Source organism: Furipterus horrens, unplaced genomic scaffold (genome assembly GCF_987537825.1).
Source record: "Furipterus horrens unplaced genomic scaffold, mFurHor1.1.pri manual_scaffold_7, whole genome shotgun sequence".
NCBI lineage: Eukaryota > Metazoa > Chordata > Mammalia > Chiroptera > Furipteridae > Furipterus > Furipterus horrens.
In genome coordinates, this window is record NW_028327177.1 from 109048032 (window position 1) to 109066111 (window position 18080).

Sequence of the window (18080 nt, forward strand, 5' to 3'; positions counted from 1 at the left end):
TCATACACACTGCTTCAGATTGGAAACCTGTAGCCAGAAGGTTCTCTAGCCCCCTTTACACCTAAACATGAAGAGCAGACAGATATGCAGCCACAATCCTATGACTACTCTTCCTTGTCACGACCATGGTAGGTAGCAATAATAGAACTTTTAAGACTTCAAACAAGTGAATGGAGAAGAGGGTAAGTTCTGCATAGAGAAGCCCAATCAGGATGCCCAGAATTGCAGAAAATTCAAAGAAGAATTTAAGGGATGACAGGCAAGAACGAGAAGAAAAGCCAGCTCTTGGAGTAGGAAGCAAAGTCCATAAAACTGTTGTGTGGCTCCCTGGGCCACGGAGCCCTGAGCACAGGCCCCTGCCTGCTTGGTTCCTGAGAGGAAGAGAAAATCAGGAGAGACAACAGCATATTTAACTTGACATATGGGAAATATGATATGCTGTGAGGTGTGGAGGCTGGAAATGGAAACCAATTTCCCAAAGAAATATCTCTGTTCATGGGTGACTGGGTCATTTGGGGTCCCTGAGGGAAAATTCGATGTTCAGACCTCAGGAAGGAAATGTGATTCCTCTAACACACCCTTGGTTGCTCATGGCAAGCAGGAAGTTAGTCTGGACAGATGGATGCCAAGGGAGCCCCAAGCGCGGGGTTGATATCACCAGCCTCCAACTTTCCAAATGTGCCCCCAGCTCCTCAAAGTCAGAGCTACAGCTCAGAAACAGGCACCCAGCAAATGTCAGAAAGGAAGGCCACCCCACCAACCATGGGGTTTTTGTTTTGCTTCAAAGCCAAAGCCTTTGAGCCTGAGACCTGGTTCATTTCGGAAAAACATCAGGATTCTGAGGAAAGAAAGGAAGGGAATAAATCATAAGGAGGGACCATCTTTGGAAACTCCCTAGTGCCAAGGGAAACCTCTCTTAATTCTTTACGGCACCCTCCCTGCCTAGCAATGTATGGGGCATAGTATATTCTCACTGAATACTATTGATTTCTTAACCAATTCCTCCAATCCAAGAGGCTCAGGTGAGCAATAGGAAATATACATGGGAAGGATGCACCTGGTATTAAGTATAATATAAGCATGGAACTGCAGCGGAGACTTGGGTTGGGAGTTCTCAGTGGGGAGGCAAAGAGAAGCAGTCCTCTCAAGGGCACTGCACATTCTGGAGGGTTTGCTTGAAGCCCAGGATTTTAATCAGATCAGAATAACAGAACCATTAAGTCCTCACAAAAAGCATCTCCATGTAGGAATAATAAAGACAAAATGCCAGATGTGGTGGCTCAGAGCAGTGGAGTAAGCATAATATCAAAAATTAGGAGATCCAAAGTAAGGCATCAGGTCTCGGTTTCCTCATCTGCCAGTGGGTATAACACCTACCGAGGTTGTGTAAGAATCAAGTGATACGGATGAGAAAGTCTGACAAGTACACAACATTGCAGAAGCACAGGAAAGGTCACTGGCAAGTGCTGAGCCACCTCAAAGAAGGGATTGGATGTAGGCAAGTTGACATTTCCTAGAGGCAAACACACTTCAGTTCAGGAAGACACAATGCCCAAACCAAAGAATTGAACTGGTTCCTTCACAACAGAAAAGTACTGGGTCTGGCTGAAGACCTCCATGAGTGAGCTTTTCTCTCCACCCCCGACCCTGGCAGAAATAGTCATCATCCCTGGGGACTCAGCTAAGTTAAGTCAGTGCCACACTGGGAGACCTTCCCTAGGTTTCTGTGAAGAACCCATAAGAGGTGTCCTGTGGATTGGGCAATAACAAGCAGCTCCCAGGAACCAGCCCTGGGTCCACAGGTTCATGGCACCAGGCACATCTCTTATTTCCACAGCAGCCTGCCATTGAGCATTCACTCGTCACATATTTTTGTTGATTTCTCCCAATCCCACCAGATCAGTACTTTTATTCCCAGTCGATAAATGAGAAAACAGACTCAAACTGGCCCCAAATTACATAATTGGTTTGTGGCAAGGTCAGAATTTAAATGAAGATATGCTTCCCACAAAGCCCATTCATTTGTCCACTATTTGAGGCATTAGTGATAATAAATTAATCAAAACAATACTCAGGAAGACACAGGCACACTTTGAGTTTCTTTTGGGGGAGGGGATGGGAGAGGTGGGGACATACTTTTGGGACAAAATCCCCTAGGCGAGGGTATGCTGGGGGTTAAGGTAAGGTTCTGGTGTCCATTTGCTTATCAGCCATAGATCAAGGATTGGCTGGGTGCTGGCATAGCTCACCCCTCCTTGCAGGTTCCGAGGCAGGCAGCAGTGGTAATGGGAAACAAAGGGCCCCCTAGAGTCACTCCGTATAGAGGTGCAGGATGAGCTGGGATATGAGGCATAAGTCACAAGGATCTGAATCTTGGGATAATTATATTCCAGAACCTCTGCAGGTTCAAGGAGAAAGATAAAGAGAGACCACCCTGCCCAGAAAAGGGGCTTGGCATAAATTACCTACCAAGAAGTATTCTTGGGAAAAGAGGAAAGGAGGAAAGAGGAGGCTAGATCTCCCTATGAGAGCATAAGAGAAAAAGAAAGCATGCATCCCAGACTTTCACCATACACCCATACACTAGGGACCATGGTCTCATTAAAATATAAGGCACTGACCTATCAGCCCTCTCTCTTACAGGGAGAATTGAAAATGAGCTTGGGAAAAAAGGCAGGACTGCAAGAAGGGAACAAAAAATTATTATTAACTCCCTGATCATCACAGTAGGAGGCAAAAAAGACCTCGGTGCATAAGACAGAGCAACTGGGGAAATGGGAGAGGTGAACAAAGACTTTGTTAGATCACATGTGGTCTTGGGTCCTGATAGATACTAGAGTATCTCTGAACTTTTTATGTCAAGCAGAGCCTGGGTTCCTCCAGGGAGGTGGAGGAAGAAGAAGAGAAACATAGGAGACAAGAAGGTATGAAGGAGAGCAGCCATCACCAACTCTCCATCTCCCTACTCCCAGGAGCCCCCTCCACCTCTTCAGAGCTCCTGGCAGCCCCCCGTGAATCTTTTCTCTTCACTTCTCCTTGAGGGCAGACCCCCTGTTTCTCTTGGTCAGTTCTCTCATGGGACCCTATCAAACCCTCTGTAATTAGGAGGAGCTCCATCAATATTTGGTGGTGCAGCAAATAAGAGGCACCTAAGCTCTAGCTTGATCAATGAGCCTGGGACATAGTAGGTGCTCAATGAGTACTTGTTGAATTGAGTACTTGTTGGATAAGGCTCTTCATTTTGCCTGCAGGGAAAACAGTACAAAGGCTGCACTGCTACAGGAGAGCTTCAGTTCTGAGCTTCGTACAGGCAGACTTGGAGCTTCCACAGGCTCCCTGCCCACCACTCCCCACTCCCAGCAGCTCTCAGAGGATAAGAATGGGGGGCTTTCAAGTGGTAGGATACAATCTTTTAATTTCCAGAAGTCTGTAAAATGAACACATCTCACACTTCTTGATCCTTGAGTCGCTGCGCCAGCAAGCCCTGATTCCTAGTTTACCAGATTTTCCATCCCCACTCATACCTCCATGCCTTTGTGCCTTCTGACCTCCTTTCCAAAATGCCCTCTTCATTCTTGTTTCGTGCAGGTGCACTTGTCCCCAGGTGCCACTAAGCCCTTTGAAGACAGAACATTTGTTGTCCATTCCCGTCCTTCTCGTTGCTGGTACCAGAAAACCCTGACCTCTACCCTCAGTCCCACCTTCACCCCAGGACACAGAACCAGCAAGTAGTCCTGGCCAATGAGTCTCAATTCTGAAACGGATGTCAAAGCTATTGCAGAGTAAAGCTCTCTTTTTATTAGGTCTGAAGCCAAGTAGGCTTTAGCCTCAAGTTGTAAGGGGCTACCACATGGAAACACTTGGGGAGAGTAAAGAAGAAAGCAGAGCTGAGAGACAGAGGAGGCTATGTCCTGATAACACTGCTTGAGCACCCGGATTCAGCCACAGCTGAAGTCCACAACTACACTTCTCATTGTGTGGACCTATACATTCTTTGTTTGAGCCAGTTTGAGTCAGGTTTTCTATTATTTCCTCCTGAAACAATCTTGGCTTATGTAAACATCACAACCTCCCCCAGGGACCTACGAGAGCATGGTATGGAGTAGACATTCAATAAATATCCAATTAAATTCAACAACTTGGCGGCATTCTATTTAAACCCTGGTCTTCAAAAGTAGAACTTAACATCACCCTATGTCTTCATGGGACAAAGGAAAGCTCGCTGTTATATTCAACTTCTGATCCTACTGCAACATTACTTTGGTTCCTCAGGAACTGTTTGGTAAGAAACTTATTGTCTTCTAACTTTTGGAAGAGCACTTCTAATTAAAGCAATATTAAACAGTAATAAGTGTCTTATAGTTTTATGGCAATGCCCATAATCACATAAATAAGAATTTTATATCCAATTAGCATTTTATATTTATTCAATCCTAAAACAATCTAGCATTTTTATTAATCAAATAAAATAGCATTTAATAGATATGGTTGTTTTAGCTTCTGAAAGTAGCTGCATATAAAGTAGCACTACATTCAATTATGCGATATATCGCCCCAAAAGAACAATACATGCTTGCCAGAATTTTCATCAACACCTCTATTTACTTAAATAAGCTAAAACCAACATTTTCCAACATTTCATCATTTGTATAATACTTTCATGATCTCTTCTATAGCCAGTGCCACCTGTGGTATTATTTAAAATGTTTCTTTAAATAGACCCATTTTGTTCATTTAAATAATTTTATTTTAAAAAGGACACTTTATAGCATGAGTGTAATACACTAGCTATGCTTTCAGATAATGTTAAAATAAAGACATAGCTATTAACATAAAAACAGTTTATTTCTGTACCCATTTAAAGTCATCCTGCATACCAACAATGGTGTTCATGACACATTTGGGGAAAACATGGGAGTTAAATCATTCCAGTGAGAACTTCAAGGGCATCCTGTCTGTTACATTCCCTGAGCCTATCTGTGTCACACAGCATCTACCTGCTTAGCTCTAAAACACCCAGATGGGGTCGCCACCTTGGACCTACTTGTAGTGTCTTCTCATCTTTATTAAGCATTTAGTTATTTATTGAGAGGCCAGGGACCTGGCAATAAGAAATTAGAATCACCTTTTATATGGTGGATGACCTCTTAAATCTTGCAGGACAATTGCATTTTAAGCAAAGGATGCATTTCTGAAGGAATCAGACAATTTAAAACAGGTACATCTCCAGACCTAGAATAAGTATGAAGGAAGCGGGGTGGAGTCTAGAAGCACATAAACCTGCAAGCACTCTCACATATTTTATTTTGAAGTTGTTTTTAATTTTCTAAGCATTGGCCCTGATATTCCATGAATTGCTTGCACCTACATTACGGTGCAGCATATCCTGCCGGTGGGCTGGCCTCTTTCATGGTATTTTAGCAGGCCTGCCTCCTGGACCAAACTTACTGACATCCAGGTGCAATTTTAAGCACTAACAATGCTTCTTAATGAACACTCGAATGACATTTATACCACTATAGGGCATGAAAAAAGGACCCTAACGATAATAGCAGTGAATGTTAAAATAACAGCACGGTGGTTACCAAAGTGCCTTGCAGACTGCAGTGCATGCGGGCAGCAAAAGGACTCCCAGAATGTGGACAAATTATGGGGCATTTCTATTGACCAGTTCAAGAGGGAGCACAATTTACAAGAGGCCACCCCAAAAATGGAATTTACTTATTAAAGAAATGTGTATTCTTACATGTTTAAACTTCAGTCACCCTTAAAATACTCTCCACTTGATGCAATGCACCTACCGAGACATTTTTTCTACTGCTCAGAAGAATTTTTGAACTTGTCGGTTTTGATGCTTTTAGTGCTTCTGCTTTTTATTGTTTCTTTTCTTGGCAAAATGTTTTCCTTTGAGGACTTTTTTAATCCGTGGAAACAAAAACAAGTTACTCAGGGTAAGATTGGGTAAACAGAGAGGGTGGGGCACAGGGGGTAATGCCGTTTTTGGTCAACATCTACTCAACACTCAGTGCATTGTGGGCACATGCACTCGTAAATCACCCATCATGAAATGGGCAAATGTGTTGAAAGTCTTCAAATAAATTCACTGAAGCCAAACACAGCCTCTCACAACAATGCCAGCTGGTACACTGATACAGATGGGTTTCTAGAACACTCACCTAATGGGTTTGCCCTCCAGAAGATAATGCTGGGGTATTTTGCGGTCCCACCAACTTATAGTTCCAATTAAGGTCACATTCACAGGTACCAGGGGTTAGTAGTTCAACATATCTTTCGAAGGGACACAATTCAAACTCTAAAACACCCCCCACTGACCACTGCCCTGGCTCTAGCTGGTTCCTCTTAGCTACCACAGCTATCCAGTAGCCTGTATCTCACAAGCATACCTTCTCCCTTCCTACTCCCTTCAGGGCACAGTGCTAGTACCTGCGGCCTCACCGCCTTTTGTTCTTACCCTGCCCACCTCTGTCCACAGACCTTTCACTAACCCCCACCCTCACCCCCAGCTGCACTCTGAGTGCCAGACAAATTGTGAAGCCAAGACAATTCAAAAAGGACATTGTAAGGGCCACTTAGGGAGTTGCCCTTTGCCTTTGCAGTGTGACAGGCACAGAGACAAGTGCAACAGCTCAGTCTAAAGAAGTGTATGAGAGACTTGACTTTAGTGGCCTGGGATAATTTTTTTTTTTTTTTTTTTTAAGGTTCCCCTTCATATAGGTGAGCCATCTGGCTTTGAAATCATGCAATTTGTAAGAAAAAACAAATTGGAAGGGTGAAATTATTTTCAAGTTTGTTCGTAAAGTGAAACTTTAAAAACCTTTATATCATACTTTTCAAATGTGCTAATTCAACTGCATATGGATTACACTGTTGCTGACAGGGATCTTTTAGGAGGAAGGAAACTGGGGAGTATTTCGCCTTGCGGTAGTACATTGCAAGGAGGTTTGTTTACTGTGGGTAGGAGGAAGGAGCTTGCCATTTGTTGGCACCCCAGCGGTAGTAGGCTCAACGCAGAACTGTTGAAAATGTTACCCAAATCAATTTTCACATCCCCTTTTAGAGCTAAGAAATCAAAAGGCTCATGGAGATTCTGGGGTATGCTCACCTGTACAGGTTCTGAGAGCTCCGGCCCCAGGAGAAGGCAGCCTTTACTTCAGGCCTGGAGAAATGAGGGCAGACAGAATAGAGGGAGACTCCCAAGGGATGGAGAGTGGGAAAACCCTGTGACAAGCCATGTGGAGGGAAGGGGCACAAGCCAGGTATAGAGGTAAGCATGTCTCTGCCAAAAGGGAGCAGAAAACCATGCAGAAGTGAAGAACTTCAGAAAAGAGAGGGCGAGGAAAGCTGCAGCCTGACAGCATGGGAGAAGAGGGGGAAGAAGAGGAAATGTGGGCCTATGATGGTAGGCTGAGGAAAAGGGAGCCCGGATCCTAAGGTGGTAAGGCGGGGCTCAGGTGCCTTCAAGGCCCCACATACCTAAGGCCAAGATGTGCAGAGCTGGAGGGCGCTGATAGGGCTTGTAATGTCAGAGCTGAAACCCCAGAGAGGTCCTGGACCAAAGGGACCATTTTTCATCTTTGTGGCCTGGACAAACTATCAGTTCCGCCTTCAAAGGCAACTGCAAGGATGAATGAATAACAAAAGTCTACGTACTCCCCAAATTATAAAGCAGACAAGAAAGCCTATCCCAGAACAGAGGGCTTTCCCTGTATCTGCTGAGGAAGGAGTGTGGCTGGACTCCTTTCCATATTATACACATGAAATGACACAAGTCTGTCACATTCTGTCCTTGAGCTTACCAAGGGTGACTAAGTAATTACATACAAATCCATCTGTGTTACAAGCCCCAGGCCCCTCATAAAATTTATTCATATAAGAATCTCCAAATACACCCTGGCCAATGTGGGTCAGATGGTTGGAGCATTGTCCTATAAACTGAAAGGCCGTGGGTCCCATTCCTAGTCAGGGCACATGCCTAGGTTGTGGGTTTGGTCCTAAGTTGGGGTATATGAGAGGGAACCAATTAATGTATGTCCTTGAGTGAGGAAAAAATAATAAAAATCTCCAAATCCAGGTAGGCCCCCACCAACCAGCAGGAGACTTTTATTTGCACATGGACAAAACTCAGCTCCCCAACACTTAAACGCCACATGCTCTCTGATGACTACCGGCAACTTTCTTGTACCACAGTATCACCTTGCCTCTGCAGGAAGCCTACCTAATCCCACAGGCCAGGAAGGTACCCCTCCCAGTGCTCCCACAGCTTCCAGATGTCTGCTTATTTCATGAAGACTATGAAATCCTTGGGGCAAGGGCTCTACCTTATTCATCCTTGTATCTCACTACCTGGCAGAGCACTCAGCACATAGCTGATGCTTAATGAACTGAAACCCGACTATGTGACCGATGCTCCACAGATACCATGGGATATGGATCAAGGAGCCACCATATCTGGAGGTTCTCATCATTATGTTGGGGCTGTGCTCTCAATACTGTTACCTTTAAAATTCCACCCAGTGCTTCTACTGGCCTATCTTTCTGCAGGTAGCGTGATTTGTTTTTCTTGCTTCTTTGTTTTTCATGCATGAAATTTAAAGAGAGAGTCTAATTAGGCCTGACAACATGAAGGAAATCTTTGCTGCCCTGGCTAGTGGCTCCAAGTCAGCACTTCCCTGGGAGGGAAAACACATGGTCATGAGGGCAGGAGCTACATCTGCTCCATCCCCGCTGAGCAAAAGCCCCTGGGTTCTGAACGCAGCACTCCCATTAAGATGTCTTGATAATACTGCCAGTTGTACAGTGTTAACACAATTAGAAAAGCTGAGAGATAGCTCGCTCACCAACACTCAAATGCCACATGCTCTCTGATGACTGCTTGCAACTTCCTCTGCTTGTACATCCTTCTCACCCCTCACCTTGTACCACAGTATCAATGCTCACTTGCAATCTGGCCCATTGTGTTTCTGAGAATTCAGATCGACCCTTTTCACTCCCCATGAGAACTGCTTCCCTCTTTTTGCTGTTTGGTAGAGTTCAGAGTAACAACTGCACCTGCAATACAGGTGATACAGGTTTCCAAGAGCAAAACCAAAAGCAACCTATTTAATTTATTCCAGTTCTGCAGCTCAGAGGCTGAACTCACCAAAGGTTTGGTGATTCAGCCATATGGTCCTTGAGGTGTGCAGTTTTATTTTATTTTTTTATTTTGCCTGGCACTTCATAAATCTCACCAGTAGGATCAAGGGTACTGGAGACAGAAGACCTGGAAGCCTTCTACAGTTTGAGGTAGGCAAATTCTACTGCCAGCAACAATGTCCCTGTGCTGTGTCCTGGTTTGTAGTGGGGGAAAACCAGTTTTAAGAAACTGTTACTTTTTTACTTAACATCTCCCTTACCTATAAAATATAAGTTCCAAACCAATGACAGAATGACCATCTGTGGAAAGAGTCCCTGAATGATGACAAAGGTGGGACTACTTGGAGCCAGGCTGGCAGATGGGACTGATGAACACAGCCAGCTACTTTATTACCTCTTTTCCGGGGCTCCATTGCCATCCCATGCTTCCTGTTATAGATAATACGGCAATTAAAATTTAAATATAGGTTTTTTCCCCAGTTCTTATATTTTTGTCTTAGGATAAATTTCTGTGACTTTAATTAGTGAATGCAGGGGTATAAAAATTTTAAGACCAGTTGATACATATTGCCAAAGCACCCACCATGAGCATTTGTAAGGGCCTAGCACTGGTTATGGCCATCGCTTGGTATCTTTTGAAATGGTATAAGCAGAAAGGAAAAGGCAGTTATACTTTCAGTTTGCATTCATTGGATTATTAAAAATACTTGGTTTTCTAAAAGATAGAGGAACTAAATCACTGAGGATGCCTTGCCTTTTTAGGACTGGTATGGCAAGGGGAATCTTTTAAAGAGCTTCAAGCTAGATCATAGACACGTATGATTTATCTTTAAATCAAGGAGGGTATATAAGAACAATCGCTGAGGATGATCACATGTATCTTTCCTTGAAGATACCCAGCCCTCATACCAACCCTGTCTCTTAGGCATCTCCACCACCTCTCAAATACAGCCCAATAGCACCAGCCCACAGCCAGCCCCAGAGTGTGCAACGGATACTGCTGACAAACCCAGCTCTCTGGTTCTCTGCGTTCCAGTGCCAGAGCCACATTACTCTGGAGAGATGTACTTCTCCTTATGACCAGGTGAAAGTGCATCAACACTGACCTGCCACAAACAGCAGAGCGGAGCATGATCAAGCAATACAGGAATGCACAATTTCATAAAGAAAAGTGGGGCTGGCTGAGACCTGCTCACAGCAACAGAGAACATTTAAGGTAGACCCTGAACAGTGTAGCCTAAAGGGGAGGGAAGCAGGGTCTCTATTACTAGACATGACAGAAGCTGAATGTGCTTCATAGAAGTGGGGCAGCAGGGGTGGACTGAACAGAGCCCTCCCCAAAGAATGCTGCACGGTCACAAGTGAAGGGGAATGAATGCTGGGGACTACCTGCAGGAATGCAGATAGCCGAAGGTTGGGTGCCCAGCCCTGCCCCTGACAGTGGACAAGATCCCAAGCCTCTTTGGGTCTGAATTAAATGCCCCCAGGAGGCTGGGATGGAAACTAATGAGATAGCACAGCACAACACCTAGTACCAAAGAAGCATGCAATAAAGACATGTGATAAAAGGCAGTTGTCATTAGTAATAATTACAGAAATGATTCACAACAAAAATCTTTATGCATATATATATATGTATATATATGTATGTAATTTATTTTAAATTTTTCAACACATTCTGGAACTTGCTCTCTAAAAATTCAGTTCTATTCCTGGAAACCCAGGCAAATTATGAAGATATAACTGTGTTTCCTCAATAACATTATAGAAGACAACGTGTCCAATCTATCTCCTGGGGTCAGGCTGGCATGAAAAGAGAAATGTTGAGGAGTGTGGGAAGCTCTGAAGTGGGAAAGGACATCAAGAATAATTAACTGACAAAGGGTCTTAATATCTGAGAGGGAGGGATAGTTATTTTTTACGAACCATGGGTATGGACTTGGGGGGGGATGCTGGGGGAGGGAGATACTGGGTGGAGGGGAGTAAAGGGGGAAAAATTGGAACTACTGTAACAGCATAATCAATAAAATATATTTTAAAAAAATGTTTTAGTGACATAGGAAAAGTTAACTGAAAATAAATAAGTGGAATTTAAAGTGTGTATAAAGTATAAGGTCAACTATGTAAAACAGACAGAAGTATAAAAATTACTAAAATTAGTGAGAATTACCAGTAAAAAAAAAAAAAAAAAAAAAAAAGAATAATTAACTGACATCTAGCTAGACTTAGACGGCAAGGTTTAAATTTGCTTTGTCTAATGTAGTAGCCATTGGCCATGTGTGGCTATTTCAATTTCAATTAATTAAAATTATATAAAGTTTTTAAAATTCTATTTCTCAGTCACACAAGCTACATTTCAACTGTGCATGTTGCTAGAATCTACCATCTGAATAGCACAGACACAGGACATGCCCACCATTGCAGGACGTCCCACCAAACAGTGCTGCAGGGTGGATAACACAAACTGGACCTCTCAGCAACCAGGCCCTAAACACAGACCCCCAGAGGATCCCCACAGCAACCAAGATTCCATTAACTTTCCCTCCTCAGCTTTATCCCTAAGTCACAGTACATGAATAAGCTATTTTAGTGGCAGCTACAAAACTCTTTGAGGAGCTGATGAAATCAACGGACTCTTTCTCCAGGAGAAACAATGTTTGTGAGAACACCAACACACAATCACACACACACACAATTTTTCAAACAATGTCAGAGTTTCAGGATGTGTACAGCCATGGACCTCTAATTAGGAACCTCAATCTAGAGAACAACCTAAAAGGCCTGTTTTATCAAATGACTGATATAAAAATGGGAGGAATATCTTAAGAAATTTTAGGAGAAATAAAATTCAAAAAGCTCATATATTTGTGTTCCACCCCACTTTATTGGGAGTGCTCCTTCCTTACTCCTTACTTAGATAGAAATGGTCAGCTCCTTGGTGGTCTTCTCAGAGCTAGGCTCAGTCCACTCCAGTCTGCCCTGTGAGCCTTGAATGTTATGGCTGAGTTTGGATTTTAGGTAGAATAAAGTGGGTAATCAATGAAGGTTTCTATGCAAGGGAATGATATGATCTTATTTGTCTTAAAAAGAAAACTGTTGCGTAAAGAATGCCTGTGGAGAAAGAGCTATTGAGGTGTGTAAAGCAGAAGCAGGAAACCAGATAACAGGTGATATAGGTGAGGGTGACAGACAATGAGTTGTACTTGACTGTGGCAGTGGAGATAGAGGGAAGGGGACAGACCTGGGACACGTTTTGCTGACAGCATTCTTGCTGGTTTAAATGTAATGGGTAAAGAAAAGGTTTTTGTTTTTTGCTGGAGCAAGTATATTGTGCAAAATATGAAAAGGAAAAAAACTAGAGTTCTGTTTTGACCTTTGAAATACTCAGCTGGAACCCAAGTGGAAGTATCAAACAGAGAGCTGGAGATAGAAGGCAGGAGTTAGAGATGTAGCTTTTGGAAACTTTCATGTTGTGATGTTATTTAAGACATTTCATCATAATACTCGATGGGATCACCTAGGGATGATGCAGGGAGAGCTGAGAAGGGCACCTTGGACAGGGCCTAACGTACTGCCAGCATGAAACGGTCCGAGTAGTTGGAAAGAGGAAAAGTGGTAAGGAAGGGAAAAGAAATAGGGCTGGTGTTTCAGGGGTGAAGAGAAGGCAGTGTTTCAGAAAGGAAGAGGTGGTCGCCTGTGTTAAATGCTGCTGAGAGGTCCAGTAACAGAAGAATGGAGAAGTGCCCACTGCAGTGGGCAGTGAGTAGGGAACCGTCTCAGTGATGTGTGGCTGCAGAAACCAAAGTGGAATGGGTTGAAGGGAGGTGAGGAGCAGAGAGAGTAATTAGATGCATATCTTCGGTGGCTTTAATCTCTTGGAATAGCATTTTTCATGACATTCTTGGTTTGTGGGAGACACTGACCACCTATAGCCTCCATAACCACAGGTCATCCTGGAGAATAGTTCCTACACTAAGAACCTAGGCTCTTGGCTAAGGTTAGAATTTATTGGTCTTCTCAGTTACCATGCTGTGGGTGCCTGCAACCCCTGGTTTCCACTGCTTCCTCAAACACATTTCCCAACAAGTTCCCTCTTGCCCTTCCTTCAACTCCCATGACAAACATTTTCAGCCATGCCATTGTTATAAATAACCCATTGCTTGGCTCATTAAAGAGATGGATCCATTTATGGACTGACTCCAATAAATTTTACTTTGATTCCAAGAAAGAACCAAGAGAGAAAAAAAAGAAATGTAATGAAGGGAGAACATTTTGGGAGGTTGAATCAAATTACAAATGATTAAGAAATAATGCAGCTTTATATATTCATTTTTAGAAGCATTAGACTGCTGGGTTTTAATTTCATGTTATTACAAATATACAAAGTTAATAACATGCTATTGATTAAGCTACCATTTAAATGTAAAGCACTTTACACAGAACAAAATGAGATACACGGTACCTTCTAAATAATCTGGGAATTCATTTTAAATATTAAAAATTACACATTAAATTATTATATAGTTTAATACTATATTGTAGTGAATAAAAGTGATATTTTGATTCTCAAAAATTTTTAAAATTATATGGGTATTTAAAGATTTAATTAAAATAGGCTCTAAACAAAATTCTGTACTTTTAGAAATCCAATGAATAACAGTCTTAGTAATACTGCATGCAATAATTTCTCCTACAACTGAAGTTCACAATATAATGACACATGGATTCTCATGGCCATAAGGTTAAAACAGGGAATTATTTCTAGACATTGGAATGAATATGTGAACCAAGGTATGATAATAAATTAATAAAAAAAGCTCATTTATCTCTTAAGAGTGTGTTCAGGCATATTTCTCCAGATGAGACCCACAGCTTAACATTTCTTTGCTAAATAAGATTTTAATGTTTATATTAAATCAGACAAAAACCATACCTCCCATATATTTTTCTTTTTTAGTCCACTCTTTTCATAAACAGATTTCCACATAAGTGGTTGCTTATGGAAGGTGAGTAACACATACATAATCAAGTTTCACTGATCAAAACATACAGATAGAACATGCCAAAACAAAGCCCAAATCCTGCCAGTGATGTTAAGGGAAAAAATACCAGATTAGAGGCAGACTTCATATAGGAAAGAGCTAATCTTTGAAGTTTTTATTTGTTGCTTTGTTTCTAAAATATTAATGACTGCTTTGGAGTATTGTTCATTTGGAATCCCAGTGCACAGCCATCAAGATATATATTTCTCTTTGAACTAATATCTGGAATCTGTCCAGTATCAACAGCAGTCATCTTATCTCATTATTATCTGATTATGTCCAGTTTCTATTAATTTTTATCAAGACTTTAATGTTTTTTTACCTTGTACTCTTATTTTATGCATATTTCATCTTCACAGAAAACAACAAAAGCTAGTTTTTTACTTTAGCCATTATGTAAAGACATCACAGAAGAATTTTTTTGTAGCAATACAATGAAACTATAGATGAACCTCTACTCACAAACAGATTAGGCTCTGAATCCTGCCACCCAGTGGTGGGGCAGAGTTGGCAAGCCTTTGTCCTGACTTGCAGCTTTCTCAGCTCTGTGATAGTTTGTAATCTGCATATGCCAAATAAAGAATCCTCTCCAAGCATTGTCAGAAGGCTTGCTAGCACTCCTAACTATCAATAATTATCATCAGAAATTAAGCCCCCACAGAAGCATTTTAATATGAAGAGTGTTATATTCACTTAGGAACCCATGAGAATTTGTAACTAAAATAAATTAAGATGTTTTAATATTAATATGATATACTATAATTCACAAGTATAAGCATATTAAAAATTAATACCAAAAGGCCTCTCCAAAGTATAATTGGAGCATGTGATAAATTCACTTGGCCACCTGTAATCTAGAAATAAATTAACAGTAAATAAATAAATAAATGAAAATAAATTAACAGTAATATACCTAAACATATAAAAGATGCAACTAGAGACATACAAAGAGACAAGAAATTAGCAGTATATTTTAATTTGCTGATGAATACTTAATTCAACCGGGGAAAGCTGTCCCCAGGGCAGCTGGCTTCTCCTGAATAGTAAAAAAAAAAGATTATTATTGACTGAATTAACAAGCTTGTCATTCTTCCTTGCTCTGCTACGAGGAGAGAATACACAAATCATGGCAACTCTCCTATCAGCCATGTTTGAATACTCAGCACAGATACTGAGCAGCAAAAGAGGGAGGGGAGGGCACAGCAGCCTTGAAAACAGACAGAATTGCCTTCTTTTGCTCCACCTGTGAGTCCCAGCCTGGAAACCCACCTTTTCACTTGCTTATCTGGCATCATGAACCCGAGAGAGACAGAAGTCATCAGGGCTACAAGGTGGACCAAAGTCAATGTGGATAAGTGGCGGGAGCAGATTCTCTCTGAAAAGGCATCCATCTTGCTTCACAAAGCAGCCAAACAGCTTTATGCAACTAATTGAAATTGATTCAGCAAATGCAGGGACACAGTTTGGAAGCCTGAACTCTCTTTGTTCTTTTGATTTAGTCTGCCTAACCTCTCCCACCATTTAATTCTAATTAGATAAAGCCAGAAAACTGAGCTGGCAGTAAGAATCATTGACATTTAATTAATGTCTGGGATCCCATTTGTTGCAGAAGAAAGTCCAAGTAATGTGAGCTTGGCATAGCCGTCTTGAAGCATAGGCAATGATAAAAGTTACACAGGGCCTACACTTTCTAAAGGCATTAATACCCACAGACATATGCTCCTTTCCATGGGTCATTCTTGACCCTGAGAGGCTTAAACTCTAGTGTTGATATTCCACTTGTATCTCCACTTGCTTAGAACAGAGCTAAGAATATAGCAAGATGCTCAAAAATATTTGTTAAATATCACTACATTTTCACAAAGCAGGGAGTCTGTGAGTGGGGCCTGCATTATTCCCCATGCACACAGCCAAATCTTCTCAAAAAGTCAGTTGAGAGAATGACATTTTCCAAAAAGTTGAAAGAAAAGAAATGATGTCACTGAGATACATCAGTAAACTCCAATATGTGCAGGTGACCCATAGACAGAGATCACTTTGATTTACTCCATCAAACATATCCTTAAAGGTTTTCTGACTTCAGGGAATTCTCTGGCTCAACCTCCAAAATACCACCCACTATTCATTCCAGCCTTCTAGGAAAAAGTTTTAAGAGCAAAGTAAGATGACCTGCCCAAGTGGAGAAATGGAAGTGCCATTCACTGAAACAGGGGCTCACTGGAGAGAGAAAGGATGAGTTTGAGAGGGGAAAGCCAAGAGTTCAGTGTTGGAAATAAATACTCGTACTAATGGAAGGTGATGCCAATGACAATAGTGATGTAATGAAAAGCAGAGCGAAGAGTTCATCTCGATTTTCAAAAAATGAAAAATTAGTCCTCACAGAACGAAGCAAGAAGCCCCATCTGGAGCTCTTTAGAGGAACCTGGTCTTCAGCTATGTACATGTTGAGAAAGAAATGGACTAAAGTTATTTTGAATGTCATGAGCAAAAAAAATGTAAATGACAACTGAATTGTCCCACATTCACCCTGGACCCTTAGAAAATAGGTGACAATTTCAAGGGCTCTGCTATTAAGGCCTTTACAGAGGAGGCAGGGAGCCCAGCAGTCACCACAGACTTTCCTGGGATGCTGGTCATTTAATGTGGATCAGGGGCCACTGCCGGGTAGGCCTCAGGAACCAGAGGGCCAAGTGCTCACAGACCCCTAGGCCCACCACCTCGTCTCCAAAGTGGGTATGCACATTCTGGGACATGAGCAGGGGAACACTAAGTATTAAATATCCACTTTTTAATATTTTCCTTTTAAAAAATTTATGACTATTTCTTATCAAAGTTCTACATACACGTAGTTAAAAGAGTCAAAATATTTCTACAAGGCTTGTTACAAAAGAATAGCAATTATCCTGAGACTTCCCTCTGCCCCATTTCCTACTTCCCAAAGGCAACTATTTTAACAATTTTAGCTGGTTCTTTCATTATTTACCTTCATATCTCTAAATAAACATGTTTATGTTGCTACCTCATTTTTCACCTCTAAGCATTATCTATTGACTTTCCACTTAGGAAAATGAGAATTTACTGTTTGTTCTTTCTCCCTCCATACATCTAAACACACAGACACACACATATATACACATACACACAAATGTACACATACACATATATACAGACACAGGCATGCGTGCACATGCATACACACACACACACACACACACACACACACCACCCCATCCCACCCCCAGTCCTTGCAATAGTTAGTTTTGTTACACCCTGGTTAACCCATAATTCAGTGTTTACTTGATTATGATTATATAAATGCCATTCACAGCTAAGTCATATAGATTCCTCTAGTCACCTCCTTTTCTGTACAATATTCTGTGTTTTCAAATTTTAATAACTATCTCGATTTCTGTCTTTCTTGTTTTTGGTGTGCTTTCTGCACAGAAACAATATAAGTATCAAAACAGAATCCGAGCCTGTAAACTTTTAAATTTATATGGTAATCCTCTCTGACTCTCTGTCACATATCAGGAAGTTTATAGCAAGAAAGGAGATATTATCCCCAGAGCAACCTTTCGAAAACAAATTTATAACTATCTCATGAGAAAAGAATTTTATAACCAATAGGGTTGGGAAAGGCCTAGTGTAACATCTGGTACAGCAGGTACTGGGTCTTGTTGAACTCAAGTTTTTTTGAACTATTGAAAAGATGTGCTCAAAGGATCCTCTGCTTTTCTCTGCTTCCTAGTTCTGTTAAGACAAAATGTCCCTTTTAGTCCTTCTCCAACCTTGTACAAGCCCGTTCTCTGGTGTTTGAACTCAAATTAGGGTTCCCCAGAAGCTGATGCTGCTGTTTGGGAACCTTCCTCAGAACCAGCTCCCTTT